Genomic DNA, 17,888 nt, shown 5'->3' with positions numbered 1-17,888 from the left:
AGTTTGGCACAAGTTCAAAGTGCTACTTAAGTCCTTTAACCATCTTCAAAAATTTTACCCTTAAAGGAATGACCTGTTACACAAAGATGTAGCTCCTTCTATTGTAATTGAAACAAGGGGCTCAAGATTGTAATTTTAAGCAGTAATTTAAGAAGAAATATTGAACAATAATAATTCAACCAGTTCTAGCCAAAATAACCTTTCCTACCTCTTCTTAGCTTCTCCTTTTTGTTCCTCCAGTATTTGCTCATAAAACTATAAGTCTCTTCAAAAAAATGAGATGGGTAAGAAGATATTCAAAGGTATTAATGTTCCTGTCACAGTAATTTCTTGTCCACTGGGAAACTGCTTATTTATGGTGAACCAAACATTGACTATAGATGGAGCTTTGCAAGCTAAAAATATTTCCCTTCTCACTAAAAAAGAACGAATTTTGAAATAATACATTAAAAATGTCATTGAAGGCACTGTAGATGACTAATGAGTGACTTGAAAAGAATGAGTGCAATATTTAGTCTTATAAGATTATTTATTGACTGGACTTTTTTTACCATATCTAATTTTTGATTGACCTTTTCTGAAAAGTAAGTATTCCTCTGTGTCTCTTACCATATTTATGAGGTTTTGATATTAGTGATTAATGACTGAAGAAAGTAGTTATACCACTAAAGATTTGTTCTCTTTTCTTATTATATTTTAAAGGGGAAATAAGTCACTGCTACCAACACTAACTCTATGCAAATAACAGTCTGCAGACTTGCAGTTACTTGCAGGAATCTGTTTGCCTTGTTTTTTGTTGTGGTTCTTTTTTTCCTTGTTTCCTTGGTATCTATGAATTTGTTTTTAACAGGAAACCCAACTGTTTCTTTGAAGAATGACTTGTGTTTAAAATGAACATTTATATTGGTTAAATGTTTAGCCTGATTTAATTTAGACAATGATCTCATTTATTTAGCAAAACAGTTCATAAAACCCTACATAGGAAAGAAACAAAATTAGGATAGTTAGAAACTACATGAAGAATTGACAGGTAAAACAAAACAAAACCACAACTTTGATTCCTCCTCTTGATGGAAGTAAGGAAAGGCAGTTTCAATTTTTACTGTGATATCCAGGGAATAAAAACATATTTGATATCTCAGCAGCAGACAAAAATTGATATTTAAGTGAGAATAAATGAAATTGAGCAGAAATTGGTATGATTATGCCTTTCTGATGAGTCATAACTAATGAAACAGTTTAATGCTCATGAAACAAAACTGATGACAAAAGTAAGAATGCAACTGGCAAGACCAAAGAGACAGTGGAGGAGAATATCCATCTATACACATATTAGCCTCATTGCATCCTGGCTTGTATCAGAAAAAGTGTGGCCAGCAGAACCAGGACAGTGAACCTCCCCCTGTATTGGGCACTGGTGAGGCCACTCCCAAATGTGTTCAGCTGTGGGCCTCTTGCTACAGGAAAGACACTGAGGTTCTGGAGCATGTCCAGAGAAGGACATGCTGGTGAGGGGTCTGGACAAGAAATCTTATGAGGAGAAGCTGACAGAGTTGGGGTGTTTAGCCTGAGAGAAGAGGGTTCAGTGGAGACCTTATCACTTTCTACAGCCATTTGAAAGGAAGTTGCAGCGAATTGCAGGTCAGCCTCTTCTCCCAGGCAGCTGCTGACAAGACAAGAGGAAATGACCTCATGTTGAGACAGAGGAGGTTTAGGTTGGATCATAGGAAAGATTTCTTCACTGAAAGGATGGTCAGGCATTGGAATAGGCTGCCAGGGCAGTGGTGGAATCACCATCCCTGGAAGTATTCAAAAGGCATGTAGATGTGGCAGTTGAAGACATGGTTTAGTGGTGAACATGGCAGTCCCAGGCTGATGGTTGGACTCAATGATTTAAGAGGTCTTTTCCAGTCTTAATGATTCTATGACTCTATGTGGTTTAGAGAAAGAACAGGAAAAAAAAAGGAAAAAAAAAAAGCCTTTTTAATGTTTTTGCTGAGAAAATGTCTCTAATAACTTATTGGACAAATCTGCTTACTGTGTATGAAATTCTAGGAGGAACCTAGCGAAATGAGTAAACTAAGACAGAAATTTTCATATCTAATCTGGAGGAATAAAAGGAGGTAAAATCAGTTACATTTTACAAATACTGAGTTGGTAAGAAGTCAGAAATAAAAATGTACTTTTTTTTATGAGATTATCCAACTTTCACCCCTGGAATTCTGTGTCACTTTTCCTTTTTTTGTTTAAGTTAGTATTTTTCACATGTCTGCAAGTACTGTCTACCTCTGCTTCCAGAAACCATGATTTTATACTTGTTTTTTTCTCAATTATTTGGTTCTCAATGGCGGGTAGTTTCCTTCTTCCCTTCCCTCTGCATCTCTCTCTTCCTCATAATTTTCATCTTCTCTCCTCCTCTCTCCTTTTCTGTCAATGTGTGGGCTTTTGCTCTTGCAAAATTGCAATAATTTGATTTAGTGACATCTGCAATGAAAGAGAATTCACATGAACAGTTAGAGTGTCTCAGCTGACATAGAATGGCTTTTTAAATTTCAGCAACTTTTTTGTGTGTCTAAGTCTTTATATTTCTTTCTAATCTTTTTTCTAACCTTTTAAAAATCTAGCAGAGTTCATATGTTGTGTTCTGTCTCTTACTGGAGGTACCTAACCACACTCTTAAGTTTGTTCCTCCATAGTCTCACTGAAACTATTAGGACAGTTTATATACCTGAGCTTCAAAAAGAGCTTTATAAATCTTATTTCTCAGAATGGCATAGATACCACATTGCAATCTCTGAACTGCCTTTCAGCAACCACACTACTTTCTGTTTGCCTCAGTTTCCATGCTGTCTCATCTGTCCTCCTTTCTTATTGTACATCTACAAGGCTACGTAGCTATCATAACAGCTGCTTTTCAAGGCACTTATCAGGGTTATGCAACACAGGGATTCATGGAGATTCTGGTCCCAGGAAATTTGAGATAGTTATGCAGAAGTGATACAATTTTTAGTGGAGTAACTGGAAAAAAAATCTCTCAAATTGCTCTGTGATATCTGGATTTTTCATATACACAGGGAAATTAAATTCAAGTTCTCGCTACAAATTCCTTCCATGTGACAAGAAAGTACTGTTCTTGTGAGTGGCACAGTCAAGGGGTTACTCTTATTTTTCATGGGTAGAGGGAGATTATGAAAATGTCTTAATGTAATAAAATTTAATCATTAAATAGATGGATCTTTGTAGCAGACAGGAAGGTACCTACCTCTGCTTAAAACAGAAGTTTAGGAACCTGGGTCATACTCTTTTTCTTTTTCTGTTTTATACCCAGAACATCTGTGAATCTTTGCATAGCCTCTTAGCTCTTACCATGAGATCTCCTTCTATGTGAGAGGTTTGGTTGCCAAATGTCCATTAAATTAGGATATGCAGTGCTGATTTTTCCCTGCCTTAACACTTTTTTTCAGGAAATACTTAAATGAAAAGTAGATTAACAAAGCTTGAGGTAAAATACATCAGAAGAACCACTAGTCTGTTCATCTATTCTCCTCTAGCACTCATTAAATGTGATGTTATTATATAGTTAGGTTAGAAAGTAAGAAGAGTAAGCAGTGTTCTGCACCTGATTTTGGCCATAAGGCACTTCTGGGGACAGTCACCATGGCTCAGCTGATAAACAGTAATTGAACTGTAAGAATTGCATTTTGTGCAAACCCCTTAAATGATCCCTAAATCTCTCAGAAAGATCCCGGCAAAATGATACGTGTCAATACATCTGTACCACTTTTCTACCTCCACAGTACTTCTACAATTATAAACAGGTTTCTTCTTTAGTTCAGTACTGCCTTTATCATTCTCCTTCCCTTCCCTAGCTACAAGAAATGATCTGGATTCTCTTCCTATTGTAAAACACATCAGAGGATGTGCCTGTCTGATTAACAATATCAGGCTTATGTCTTATCTTTCTGCAATTGGACATACTCCATTGTGAGGATGTAAGGGAATTGAATTAGAGATGTCCTGTGTAACCCTGTGAAGATTGATGTACACTGCTGAATTTCTGACTACAGGAGTTCCCACTGGACGACAGGATGGGAACAGTAGGATATTTTGTTATCTGTGGCCATGATATTATGTCCTAGTTTCACACATCTCAATACGAAGCAGCTATTCTACTCAGAGAAGTTACTTACAGAGATGATGTAGATGGAATAGCAGAAGGGTAAAAATTATTTGATCAAAATGAAGCATCTCAGGACTCTTCCTAAGAAAGGGTGTTGTTTGGCAATTACATTAGACAGCTTCATGGAGATTACCATCTTGCAGATATGTGCTGATCTGCGTGATTCTGAATGTCGGATGCTTTCAGTGGTTCTCACCTCCACGTAGTTTCCAGACCATCTTTATATTCTAAGTACGGTTGTGCAATATATTTCTACTGTGATTTTTTGTGATCAGACATAGAGCTGGATTAAAAAGCAGTAAATACAATGCTGGTTGTATTGTTTCTCTTAGATGCCAGACTACATTCTTCACATCCGCTGAACATCCCTGTTCTGCTCCTTTTCTTTCTGTGGTGAAAGACTTTCAAATGGCTCTACTTTGCTTTTCAGCTTTACTGTCATAGGATTCCTTAACGTGTGGTTTTAGGTTCTCATTTCCATAACTAGAGTTAATAGAGGAGGTTCCATCCTGAAGTTACTTTAATGATAAAGCAATGTTTTAGCAATTCAAGGGTATCTCAGAAAAGCATGAGAAATTAAAAAATAATGACCTGCTGAATAGACTGCATTGGATTTTAGATCCACTCCTGCTGGATTTCACCTGTCATATATTGGCATATACTGGGGGAGGGGTGTATTGATTTAGTTTTAAGCAGGATTTTAATATTATAGAACAAAAGAGTTTTTTGCGATAAGAAAGATTTTTGAAGCTAATGCATGAGACAGAGCACAAGATGAATAGAGAGGATTTTGTTTCCACAAAAGCCCTGAAAGACAATTTTATGTGGTTGCACGCTCAAAAAAAAAAAAAAAAAAAAAAACCACCAAAAAAAACCTTGGATGCAGTGCAGATAGCTTCAGAATCTCTATCACAGTACCAATACCAAGCTGTCAGAAAGCTGCTCAATTGCTTTTTCTTTTTTTTCTCTCAGTAACACGTTTTAGCTTCCTACAAAATGGGATTAAAGGGGAAGCAGCTCCTGCTAGCCTTGGAAAAGCTATTTAGCTTGCATATTGTGGAAACGTCTTCCCCAGCTAGTTACTGCCGTTTTATAACACTGCAGCATATTGGATCAAAGACTAGAACTGCCACCTCCTGTTTACAATGGGCTGGAGCAGCCATAGAAGTGTCAGGGCTACTTTCTGCCTCCGTGTGATTGGGAATGAAACTGACAACGGTAGGTTACTACCAACAGGTTAATTTCTTTTATTTTTATTTTTTTTAATAATTTTTGGCTTTCACCTGCAATGTCAGTGCAAGTAAAGCTAAAATTTTCAACCTAGAAGGGAAAGTGTCTTTTTGCATCCTTTCAAATACTCTTGAATACACCTGGAATAACAGTCACAAATATGCATGCAGTACTATTATTTCAGAGATAATTTCAAAGGCATGGAGAGACAGGAAACGACAAACTAAAAATAATCCCTGAAGTGCATTCTAGATTTTTCATGTATGTTATACTGAGACAAGAACTGCTGTTAGACTGCATAAACACTATATCCCAAGGCTTAACACTTAGAGACGATACTTTTACAGCTCTGCCAGTACCAAATTTGTGTGAGAATCGTCAGTGATTTCCATTTTGCAGTGACAGTATGGTGTTTAAAAATATCAATTGACCAATAAGAATACTTCTTTTTAAAAATGAAGTTACATTCCAAGTATCCAGAGGGTGTAATTTTGGAGTTCTGGTAGCATAATCAGCACTTAGCAGCCAAATTTCTAGTTTATGTTTCTATTTTGTCTTTCCAGCTTTAAGAAGGTGACTTAGTTGATTATTTTCACCAAATAGAGATGCAGAGCAGAGAGACAACAGACTGCAATTTTCTCACTGGACTCAAATACAAACTTTAAGATTCCCATCACTGACTCTGCTTGTTAAAGCAAGTACCTTAGCAAGAAGATGTGCATGCACCTTTAAAGGTGGCTTTTCAAGAGACAAAAAAACCACAAAAACCAAACATGGATACTCACCATGTTCTTATAACACCAGCTAAGGTGGGAGACCTGTGCTTTTCTTTTGTATCGTTTATATATATACCTTAAATAAGCAATGCCCTTCCTTTTCCTCCATGTGCCTTGAATTACCTAGGAATTATATCATTGCTCACATTAGTGATAACTTAGGGACTTTTGCGTAGAGACTTCTAACATTTTTTGAAGTCTGCAGAGGTGCCCTTTTTCCTTCATGGTCTTCTACATCCAACTAGAACTGCTTATATTTTTAGTTCTGAAAGTTTCTGATTCAATAACGATGGCAATTGTGCATCCATTTCCACCCTAGGACCTGCATACTAGGTGTGTAATATTTAAAGGGATTAAACTTTGATAAGACTGCTTCATTGGGTAACACAAAACTGTATGTAAAATAAAGGAATGTGAAATGTTTGCTACCTTGAAAAGGAAATTATTTTTGATCCACTGATATGGACAGTTTTTGTGGAAATTTTACAAAGTACATAGGAAGAGGTTTTTTCTTCTTTTAAGCAAGGCCCTGAGCCATAAAAGCAGTGCAATTTGTGTGGTTTTTAGCACTTAGATACTAGCAACTAATTCATATGAAGGCTAAAAGTAACTTTAAAGCTTAAATTTGCTAGATCAAAAGTTGTATTTGAATCTCCCTTCCTTATTTTTTGTGCTTTTGTGTAAGAAAGTATACCTTATATTTCTGGAAAATACTTGAGACTGAAAAGTATAATATTTTTTTTTTAAATATTTTTCTCTTCCTGCACTGAGAGATCAGTAAGTTACTGAAATCTCTTCAGTATTTTTTCTAAACTCCTCTTCAAAAATTAAGAGACACAAGACTTTGCATTTTAGGTCTGTTAATGCAATCAAGAAATTGAGTCAGTACAAACTAATTCATGAAAAAATCTGGTGCTTGGTAGCTCACAACATAAACAGGACTTTGAAATGTAGCTCACAGTGAAGTCCTAGAGTTTCCAGCCTGGTTCAGTTAGACTATCATAACAAAACTAAGTGATTATAATAACTACTACCCAGTTATAACTGTATATTTTAATTACCTTTTCTCTCAGACATCCCGATTCACACATTTATTCATTAAGATTCCAGACATGGTTTTTAATATTCTTTTTTAAACCTTGGTGTCCTTGTGTGTATTTACTCAGAAGAGAAGCCAAGAGAAGCCATTTACTTTCCCTATATTTACCAAAATTTATTTAGTCAGTGGTACAAAGAGCAGTTGCTGCAAACCCTACATATCAGCCCACTTCAAACAGTATTCTAGAACTTTTCTTGCTGTTATTTCTTGCCTTGTATATTAATTTGGAATATCTTCATCTTGTTCTTCTCTATGTGTAACTGTTTAAAATATAGAAAGCAAAACACTGATGGTTACAGAAGCCATCAGAATAGCTGTCTCTGGCTCAGGTCCCCATTTGGACAAATTATTTCTTTTGTTAGTGACTCAGCTTTCACTAAATTTTGAGAACATTTCACTGTGGAACTATAAAGAACTACTTTCCAAGGAGACCAACTATGCGTGTGTTCTTGCTGTGTACTGGATAGGTGATTACATTCAGCCATTTTTTTTCTCTTCTTCTAGCTCTAATCTGCATATCCTGTTTTAATAATGTTATCCCAAAGAAGGGAAAAAAAATACACTGAAATGCTTGTTGTAACAAAAGCGTTCTTTAAAAAAAATATTAATTTGAATGCTCTTACTTAGGCAATGTCACAAATTTAGCATATTTTATCAATGAGTAAGAAGGAAAATGGCTACAGGTACATGCAAATCTAGTTCATGTAATTTTTTTATATTCTTGGAAAGTAACCATCTAATTTCGAAACACCTGGTCAGGCAGTCTCTTGTTTTTGCACCTAAATACTCAGTTTCACATCTGGTACAGTTGAAAAAGGAAGAAAAAATTGTCTAGCTGAGTTACTTTCCCTCTTGATAAATATGAGTAGAAGAGTTAGGCATTTCTTAACTGTTTCACCTATAATTTGGATTTCATTTTTCATCTCAGAGAACAGAGTTGTCGGGACTTTAAAATCCCTTCCCTTTGTTGATATTTATAAGACACAAAGGGTGGAGGTTAAGCTCTGGCCCTGTTTTCAAAGGCTTTTCTCCTCAGCCAAGGTCAGGAGCTGAGCTCCTGAGGGACCTTGGGTTCACAGTTATAGTACCAATGAGTAATGCCCTTGAAACTGCATCTAGTTCTGCTGCACTTCAGATGTTTATGTGGTGCTGTTTTTAGTATCTTGATTAAGACTTAGTAGTAAACATAAAGTAACTCTTCTTGTCACTATATATTTTCACAGTTTTACTATTTTTTCACCACTCCTCTTTATGATCAGAGTAATAAATGCACCTATATAGGTTTTTCTCCCTGACATTTTATGTGTCTGACTCCATGAATAAAATCTGCTGCAGTAACATTAAAAAAATATCTCAAACAGTTAAATAAGCTGAAGGACCTTATTAAACAGATATCTTGCAATATTTAAAAGTAAGAGATATATTTTAGATGAAATATGTAATTGATCAGTTTTGTGGTTCACATTGCTTTTTTATTATTATTTTGATTCAGTGAAAGATAATCCAGAGTTGTTCACCTTCACCTGCAGAAAATGTGGAATGAAGCAGCCTGGGCAAATTTACCCTTAGAGAATGTAATTATGATTATAATTACACATAAATATATTTAAGATTATCTCTATTCATTCTTGACATTTTCTTAAAGATTTGTGGAACTCTTAGCTTTTCCTTTTTTTTTTTCTTGGTAGTGTAAAGTGAAGATCAGGTTCAGTGTCTAATGAAGCAGCCATTCTGAACACGTAGAGACAAAGAAGAGGTTTCCCTGGCAACAAGAACCATGCCAAAGCTCTTAGAACAGTTATTTTCCCTGTATTCGGGTTCCTTTTTTATTTAGGATGCCCATTAGTGTGAGTTCACTTGCAACGCCTGGCAGGTTTTCCAGAGATTACAGCTCCTTAATATACATAACAAAATACAGCTAAGGCTATGATTTATGAGTAAACTAAAAAGTGGTGAGCTGACATACATTTTTTGGGTTTTATATTTTTCCTTATGGAAGCTTAAAACAATGGTTACTACAAGATCACTACATATGTCTAAGGCTATTAAATATACTGCCTTTATCTCTTCAGAACTTAACTGTTCTTAGCAAAATTTGTGTGAGTTCATTGAATTCTCAGCCATATTTATGCTATCACTAGAATAAGCACTGAGGTTTTATTTTGAAACACATATAGATTCAGACTAAAGATTCAAACCATATATATCTTGAGTTTAAATCTGAAATTGAGTTCAGAACCATATAACTTGAGTTTAAATCTCAGTTTAAATGTAGAGAAAGATTGCAGCAACACAGTATTGAAATTTTAGATGATTTTTACTATTTCAAAGTATAATGTAATTACAATGAAAATTAGTGTTTTATTTAGTTCAAATCTTTACTTACTAGCAACATTTGAAATCTATGAATCTTTTATGATAGAGAATTGTAAAATCAGATTAAGAGATGAGCTCTTCTACATCCTTACAATTTCTTGAAGGAACTGAGATTACTACATCACCCAGCCCTAAAATTGGTCAGTATCTTGAAACTGTTTGTGCAGTTATCCAACTCAGATCAGAGATTTGATCTGGAAAACATTCTCAAAGTGTACCTGTTCACACATAATAAACATATCATTGCAATTTCCACTTCATGTAGAACAGAAATAGTAATCTCATGTCCAAGATGTCCACTGGAGATATGGAATAGAATAGTCCCAGTTGGAAGGGACCTACAAAGTTCACCTAGACCAACTGCTAAAGATATATATTTAATTCCACCTTCTTCAAGAGAATTCAAACCAACTATCTTTCTTTCTCTGTCCCTCCCTCTCTTTCCTCCTCCTACCTTTTTCCCTTCTGTTCTCTTGCCCTAATAAACACAGCCTCGCAACTACATCACTGTATGAAAGAATGGACAGCAAATGTATGCATATTTTGAGGCAGTAAAAAGGACTGTTTCTGGACAAGTACTGCAATCATAAGACTTTTACTGCAGTCATCATTTCATCTGTCAGTAGCTGAACTTTTAAATTCAGCTTTAATCAGCTGAATTAATCCAGCTCATTTCTGGGGGGGGGCGGGGGGAGGGGGTAGATCCTGAGCACTTTAAAACTACATTCAAGCATTAGGATCCCAAGAGGAAAAAACCTCCCTACAGCCTTGAGTAAAGAATCTAAAAGGCAGAATTTAATATCTCTCTCTTCATTATTCACTATTGATGATCTGTAGGAAGCTACATAAAGAGTGGCTATGCATACTGAGTGGAGTCCTGCATATTTAGACAGGACCCTAGGCAGGTGCTTCCACTGGGATCTTAAACAGATGGCAATTAACACTCCTGTCTGTGAGACATGAAGTTTTTCTGACTGTGCTGAAACAATTACGAGCCTTGAAAACAGGCAAAATTTGTTAGGTCTGGTTCTCATACTCTAACTAAATCACTTGTCACAAGTTTATGTGGGATTGATAGGGCTGAGAAAATATTGCTTGGCTCTTCTTTACATCCCATCTCATTCCATTATTATATGTAAAGTCAAGTTAGTTGCTAAATAGTAGGAAACTAAAGAAGAAAATTAAAAGTGAGAAATAAGAGTAAAAATAAATTAAAAAGTGGAATCTTGCTTTGAACTACTAAGGATGATACTCTCTTTTTTTTTTTCTCCTGTGAAGATTGCAAAGGAAACTCATTTCAGCTTTGTAAGACCACAATGATTGCTTCAGATACAAAATGAATCAGGCCTCTTGTTGGATTATGTGGATGGTATTTCCACTCTTCCCTAGTGGGATAATTCACAGCCTGCAGCTGTGACATGAAAACTCAAATATTTTTCTCTTTCTGTTTGGCTTTAAAAATAGGACTTGCATTCATTTGCTGTTTTTAAGAACAAGTCAAAAAAATTGAAAGTCCAATAAAGATTAGTAGTTTGAAACAGAGCAGTCATAAAATAAAACAGCATAAACAAAGAAGGAATTAATCTGCATCTTCTTAAGTAGTAATAGCCTGGTATTTGAAAATGAATGAGAAGATATGTACTTGCTCAGGTGTACAAATAAGAAGATAATGGTTGTAACAACCCCCTCTGTACTGTTAAGAATCATAACTCTTTACCTACCTGCTCTTAAAGAATTAAATTTTCTTTTTATACAGCAAAATTGTTTTTTATTATGATTACCTATTAAAAAAAAATCTTAGTTTCTGTGTGTGCAATTCAAACAAATCTGGTAATACATAAATCATAAAATTACATTGTATGCCATTAAAAACCCTTTGCAAATTCCCAGCTGAACTTCACTTCCAAGTACATTTTTATTGTGTAAGAATTGTCTAAGAATCTCTCCTACCAGGGAAAGACAACAAACAAACCAACAGACAAAAGCTAAGAAAAAACAACCCCCCCTACGACAAAACAAACAAAAACCAAACAAACCCACAAACAAACAAAAAACCCTAAACAAGTAAAACTTGAATTCAATGTTTCCTTGCTTGCTAATACAACATAAAGCTGATCTTCCATGTCATGTTTCTTAAAAGCTGCTGTAAAGTTTTTTCTGTAAATTATCCTGTAAATTATTTTTTTCCCTAATGGTTTTCTGTATCGTTTGCCAATACAATGACTAGGAAAGCACTATTAACACTGAAGATAATTAAGGTTTTCAGAAAACACTGGTTACGTTGTTCTCATTAACAGACTAAAAAAGATGCTATTCAGACATATGAAAAAGAAGATTGCTTTTAAATCTCAAGAAATGAATGTAAGTGTTCATATTCTGGTACATTACCAGTTTGTTCCAGTACATTGATATTTTATGTGGAAATCCTACTCTGCAATTAATATGCCTGATGCAAATTGAAAAACCAATAATCCATTGTTCTCTGTTGTAATGTAAAAGCATATTATTATTGAGAAGCTACAGGATACCAGAACCATTTTTTAAAGTTGAATGCTCATTACCTTAAATCTGCATATAAAATGGTTTGCTTTCAGAGTAGGTAATATATAACTGAATGTATCGTGATGCACACGAAAATGCGACAATAACAATAATAACAATAATAATAATAATTAGTCCAGTGTGTTTCACCTCTGCAGAAATATTTACATTTTCTAGTATAAATAACTAAAATAGCTTAAAATTAAACACAAAGTGGTAATGAAATACCTGACTGTTCTAGATAATATGAGACATCTGCATGGTCACTTGTATTAAAATGGAAAACAGTGTGGTCATTATTATATTGTTAGGAATTTCCCAAATCTACTGAAGAGAAAAAGTATATATGATGTCAGTTAATAGTTGTGTAAGTGTAAATAAAATATATCACTGCCACTTACTCTCTCCTGGAGGCATTTTTGTCTGAGAAGATTGTTAATGATTGATAGTGAGATACCCTTTCCTGATCAGATGTGAAACATATATTATGAAGGAGCAGAGTTGGCCCTGGCTGCATGCCAAGTGCCCAAAAAGCCATTCTGTCACACCCCTCCTCAGCTGGACAGGGGGAGAGGAAATACAAGGAAAGGCTCATGGAATGAGATAAGGACAAAAAGGAGTTCACTCACCGATTGCTGTCACAGGTAAAACAGTTTCAATGTGGGGAAATTGATTTGATTGATTGCAAATGAAATCAGAGAAAGACAATGAGAAATAAAAACAAATCTTAAAAAAACATCTCCCCCCAACCCCTCCTTTCTTTCCAGGCTCAGTTTCATTCCTGAGTTCTCTACCTCCTCCTCAACAGTGGTGCAGGAGAATGGGGAATGATGGTTGTGGTCAGTTCAACACACATTGTCTCTACCGCTCCTTCCCCCTCAGCAGAAGGACTCCTCACACCCTTCCCCTGCACCAGGGTGGGGTTCCTCCAACTGGGACACTGTCCTCCAGGAACTTCTCCAACATGAGTCCTTCCCAGAGGCTGCAAGTCTTCACAGATTGCTCCAGTGTGTGAGTCCCTTTCACAGGATGCAGCCCTTCAGGAACAAGCTGCTCCAGCAGTGTGTTTCTCACAGGGTCATAAGTCCTATCAGTAAACCTGCTCCAGTGTGGGCTACTGACTCCATGGGGCCACAGACCATGCCAGGAACTTGCTCCAGAGTGGTTTCTCACAGTCATCCACCTGCTGTGACATGGTGTCCTCCATGGGCTGCAGGTGAATCTCTGCTCCACCGTGGAACTTCATGGGCTGCAGGGGGATAACCTGTCTCACCATGACCTTCCCCATGGGCTGCAGGGGAGTCTCTGCTCTGGTGGCTGGAATATCTCCTTCCTCTCCTTCTCCACTGACCCTGGTGTTTGCAGAGTTGTTTCTCTCACATATTCATTCTCCTGTCTCTGGTTGGAGTTGCCCACACACAGTTCACCATCCACCCTCTTCTTAACTATGTTATCCCAGTGCCACTACCACCTCCACTGCTGCCTTGGCCAGAGGTGGGTCTCTCTTGGGGCCCACTGGCATAGGCTCTATAAAATGTAGGGGAAGCTTCTTGCAGTCTCTCAAAAAAGCCCCTCCTTTAGCTCCCCACTACCAAAACCTTGCCACACAAACACTGTATGTTTCACCCCTTGCCTGTTAATCTCATGTTTACAAATTATCATTCAAACACACATTAATTTCACAATCTTCACAAACTTCACTCACATAAAAAAAAAAATTCCCTACCCTAAAATGAAAATAACAGCATTACAACATGGAAGAAGTCACCGCTCTAGCAATTTTCTCCCTAACAATGACATCTCATTGTAACTCTTTCCAAATATTACTGCTTCGTATAGCTTACCACAAGCTAAACTCAGAATGAGTAAAATCAGCAAACTAGGTTCTGCAAAGATTATAGCAAGATTGATTCCAAAGGGTGATTAAAAACCTCACTTTGTTCTTGCAGATGGGTTATTATTTTCCTTAATATGTGATGTGTAGTGGAACCAATCCCCCAAACCCCAAATCAAAAAGAAAAGGCTAAATGTGTTATTGATGGTTTTGTTGGTATGGTATTATAGTTAAAAACTTGCTTTTAAACAGAAGGTCTTCAAGGCTTGCTTGGCTTCACAAAGCATGTTCTCTTGAGTCTTTGTCAGGAAAAAAAAGCCATTGAATTTTGTACCAAGAAGAAACAAATCCAGAGCTAAATACCCACTGTCGTCACTCAGTAATGCCAGGTCACGACTCATGTCAACTTTTCTATTCATGTTTTCATTTCTTCGGTATTTACTCTTTCACTCTTATGAATCTGGACATTGTTGATGATTTTGAATTCGTCTCTAAACTCTCATCTTTCCTTTCTTTCATAGGTTCATTAAGTATTCCCTTCAGTCAAGAAAAGAGTAAAGTTGTGTTAACAGAAACACTTCCTCCTGTTACAGTTAAACGGGTTTGTAATGTGTGCAAAAGCAAAAAAAAGGGGAAAAAAACTACATGGAAAATCACATTTACTTATTCCCATTAACATTTATAGGAAAATATGATAACAAAAAAAAATTTTGTTTTCTTAATTGCCATAGTGTCATCAAATTACTATTTCTTCATATCTTCAGCTTTCTGTAGCAGCAACAAGAGTATAAATCATCTCTGCTGATTTACCATCTCTGCTGCTTTTCCCCTTGTGTGTTTCCTCTTTCCTTGTTCAAGCTGCAGAAGTATTCAGTGCTGAGACAAGTGAAGGGAAAAAGCTTTATGGACCTAGGGCATGGTCTAATGGTTTACATCAGTGCTTATCACATACATATTTCCATGAAATACACACTGCAGCAGCATGAGATAATATACTCCTGCTTTTTTCTTGATATTGGAGCAGCAAATTTACATGATACATTAAATAAAGTCTGCATCAGTCCATTGCATTGAATATTCAAGAAGACCATATTTTGAAAATGTTTGTATTATCACACTTCACACTAAGTTTCAAGAGAATATCTCAAATAACACTTATTTCCAGAAAGACCCTAAAGAATAAAATGAAATTTAGTAGAATGTAATTTAAACTGTTAGCAAGCAGATAGAGGGTGTGTTGTGGCTTAGGAATGGTATTCTCCAGTTTAGTGTTCCCACTGAAACCATGCACTGCTTGCTCACTTCCCTCTCCCCTTCTTCCACCTGTGATGGGCTGGAGAGGAGGATTAGAGGCAAAAAAGGTAAAGATCATGGGTTCAGATAAGAACAATTTACTGGAAACAGCAACAGATAAGAAAACAAACAGTAATAGCAACAATATTAATGACAAAAGTATTCAAGAGAGAGGCAAGTGATTCACACGCAAAATGCTCCACTTGACCAACCCAACCCAGAAGAGAGCCCTTCCCCCGTTCCCAGAAAATGACATAGAATAGCCTCCAGTAGCCATGCCCCTCCTGGCTACTTCAAAAGCTAGTCTTGTTCTAGCCAGAACCAGGACAGGATGTTACAAACTTCAGTGAATCCTCACAGTTCAGTCATGACCTATGATACCCTCACAAAAAGCTAAAGGCTCCCAGCTAGAAGCCTTCAACAGAAGATGCCACCCCACTCTCTGTTACCAAAATCTAACCATATCATCTCAGAGGACAAGCAGCACAGCAATTTCCTACAGCTGCCCAGTTTGTACTGGAGTGCTGGGTACTTCGCTGTTAGTACTCTTACTTTAGGTATTGCCACAGCTGTGGAAAATTAACACCTTGTATCAAATTCCCTTTTTTAAAGCCAGATAAGGTTTACTACAAGAAAATCAATAATGTGTGGCAATACATCTGTTCTGTTTAGAGACACCATCTTTTTGCCTGTGTTTTAGAACTCCAAGAGATTTTACTATCTGATTCATGCAGTAAAAGTAGCTGGGATACAGCACAAGGTCATGAAATCAAAACCTTCCTTCAAAGGATTTCTTCCTGAACAGAATTCCCTTTCTGGAGACACACATGCAGTTTTCTGAAATCAGAATATTTGTGAGACCATATTCAGACTTTATTCTATCCTTTTTCAGGAGTCAGCTTTTAATTTTCTTCCTTCAACAGAAATGTGGAATGCCAGACTTAAAAAGTACTAAAATCATTTGGATATGACAGAGCTATCTTGATTCTGGTCTGTATACAGAATGTACAAACCACTGCTCCAGCACTTACCTGGCAACAAAAAGTTCATTCTTCCCTTCTTGGTTTCTTCATACTGTGGAATCAAGGTTTCTTATAAGCATGTGCAATAATAACATGATCTTGCAGGAACAATTAAGAATAATGAATCAGTGGGCTGGATTGGCTGGGATAGACTTAACTTTCTCCACAGTGGCTAGTATGGGGCTGTGTTTTGGATTTGTGCTGAATACAGAGTCGATAATATTGAGATGTTTTTGTTATTAATGAGCAGAGCTTACACAGAGCCAATGTCTTTTCTAGTCTTTGTATTTCCATACTGGCAAAGAAGTTGGGGGTGCATGGGAGGCTGGGAGGAGACACAGCAGGTACAGATGATCCTAACTGACCAAAGAGATATTCCAGACCATATGACATGCTCAGTATATAAAATTGGGGGAAGAGGGGTGATATTTGGAGTGATGGCGTTTGTCTTCCCAAGTAACCTTTGTGAGTGATGGGGGCCAGCTCTCCTGGCTGAACACCTGTCTGCCCATGGGAAGCTCTGAATTAATTCTTTGCATTGCCTTACTTGTATGCACAGCTTTTGTTTTCCCTAGTAAATTGTCTTTATCTCAACCCATGAGTTTTCTAGCTTTTACCCTTCTGATTGTCTCCCCAGTGCTAATGAAGGTTGGGGGCAGGTAGTGAGCAAGAGGCTGCATAGTGCTGGGTTACTGGCTGGGGCTAAATCTCCACAATCAGTCAAAATGAGACATTAAAAGAACAAAACCCCTTTAAGGTGGTAATGAATGGGAGGTGCAATTAAAGGCTTTGAGGGATACTATTGCAATAACCAGGTAGGAGCTTCTAAAATTCTGTGTAAATTGTCAAATACTATAACTTTTTAAGAAAACAGTTTAAAACTCAGAATAATGACTTCTATAGTAATTAGTTTCTTATTCTATGGGAGTTGTCACCAAATCCAGTGGTGACATACATCCATCCTGTATGTATGAATGGAGATGTACACTTGGAGATGGTTAATTACAACTTATTCCTGTATTTCAAGCTATGTAGATGCGTAAGAGCATTGCTTTAATAGCTAATGCCAATCTAACCCAAATTTTCCCTTTACTCTGATTTCAACTTCCTCCTGCTGTTCATCTAGCACTACTTTTCTGTGGTTTCTCCTTGTACATGAGTCCTATTGGAAAGTATTACCATCCTGATCATACAATAGAAATGTTCAACTCTCATCCTCATAATTGAGCAATGTCTAACAGAAAGAGCTTTCCCCTTGATTTGGATTAAATTTAGGAAAATTTAAATCAAAATGGGAAGAAATTTTAGGTTTTAAGGTCTTTATTCCTATGTTCTGAATGACTTTATTGAATAGCACATTCTTGAAGGGCTCTATAATTTGATGTAGCATGGAATACTATGCCACTGGTTATTATCCAGCTACAAATGCAAACCCCTGAGAGACAGCAACCTGTCATGGACAGAGCAGCTGGAGAAAGTGATCTGCACACTCTAAGGCAGACAGCTGCTCTGGTGGCAACAGGTTGATAATGTTTAG

At 36.7% G+C, this 17,888-nt stretch overlaps 1 long non-coding RNA gene across 4 annotated transcripts in view; it reads left to right on the top strand.

Moving 5' to 3' along the window:
• The window catches only part of LOC126651287 (uncharacterized), a 150,985-nt gene that overhangs the window by 27,593 nt on the left and 105,504 nt on the right, over window positions 1-17,888 (top strand). The window contains exon 1 of one of the 4 annotated variants that reach the window (XR_007631610.1): window positions 5,204-5,398. The exons of the other annotated variants lie outside the window; for them this stretch is intronic. This is a non-coding gene — a long non-coding RNA (uncharacterized LOC126651287). Of the gene's footprint in view, window positions 1-5,203; window positions 5,399-17,888 lie in introns of those variants that run through there. 4 annotated transcript variants of the gene reach the window in all.

Source organism: Myiozetetes cayanensis, unplaced genomic scaffold (genome assembly GCF_022539395.1).
Source record: "Myiozetetes cayanensis isolate MyiCay16 unplaced genomic scaffold, myiCay2020 scf6-25, whole genome shotgun sequence".
In the NCBI taxonomy this organism is placed as follows: domain Eukaryota; kingdom Metazoa; phylum Chordata; class Aves; order Passeriformes; family Tyrannidae; genus Myiozetetes; species Myiozetetes cayanensis.
The sequence above is the reverse complement of the archived record's forward strand: the minus strand, read 5'-3'. Positions and strand labels throughout refer to the sequence as shown.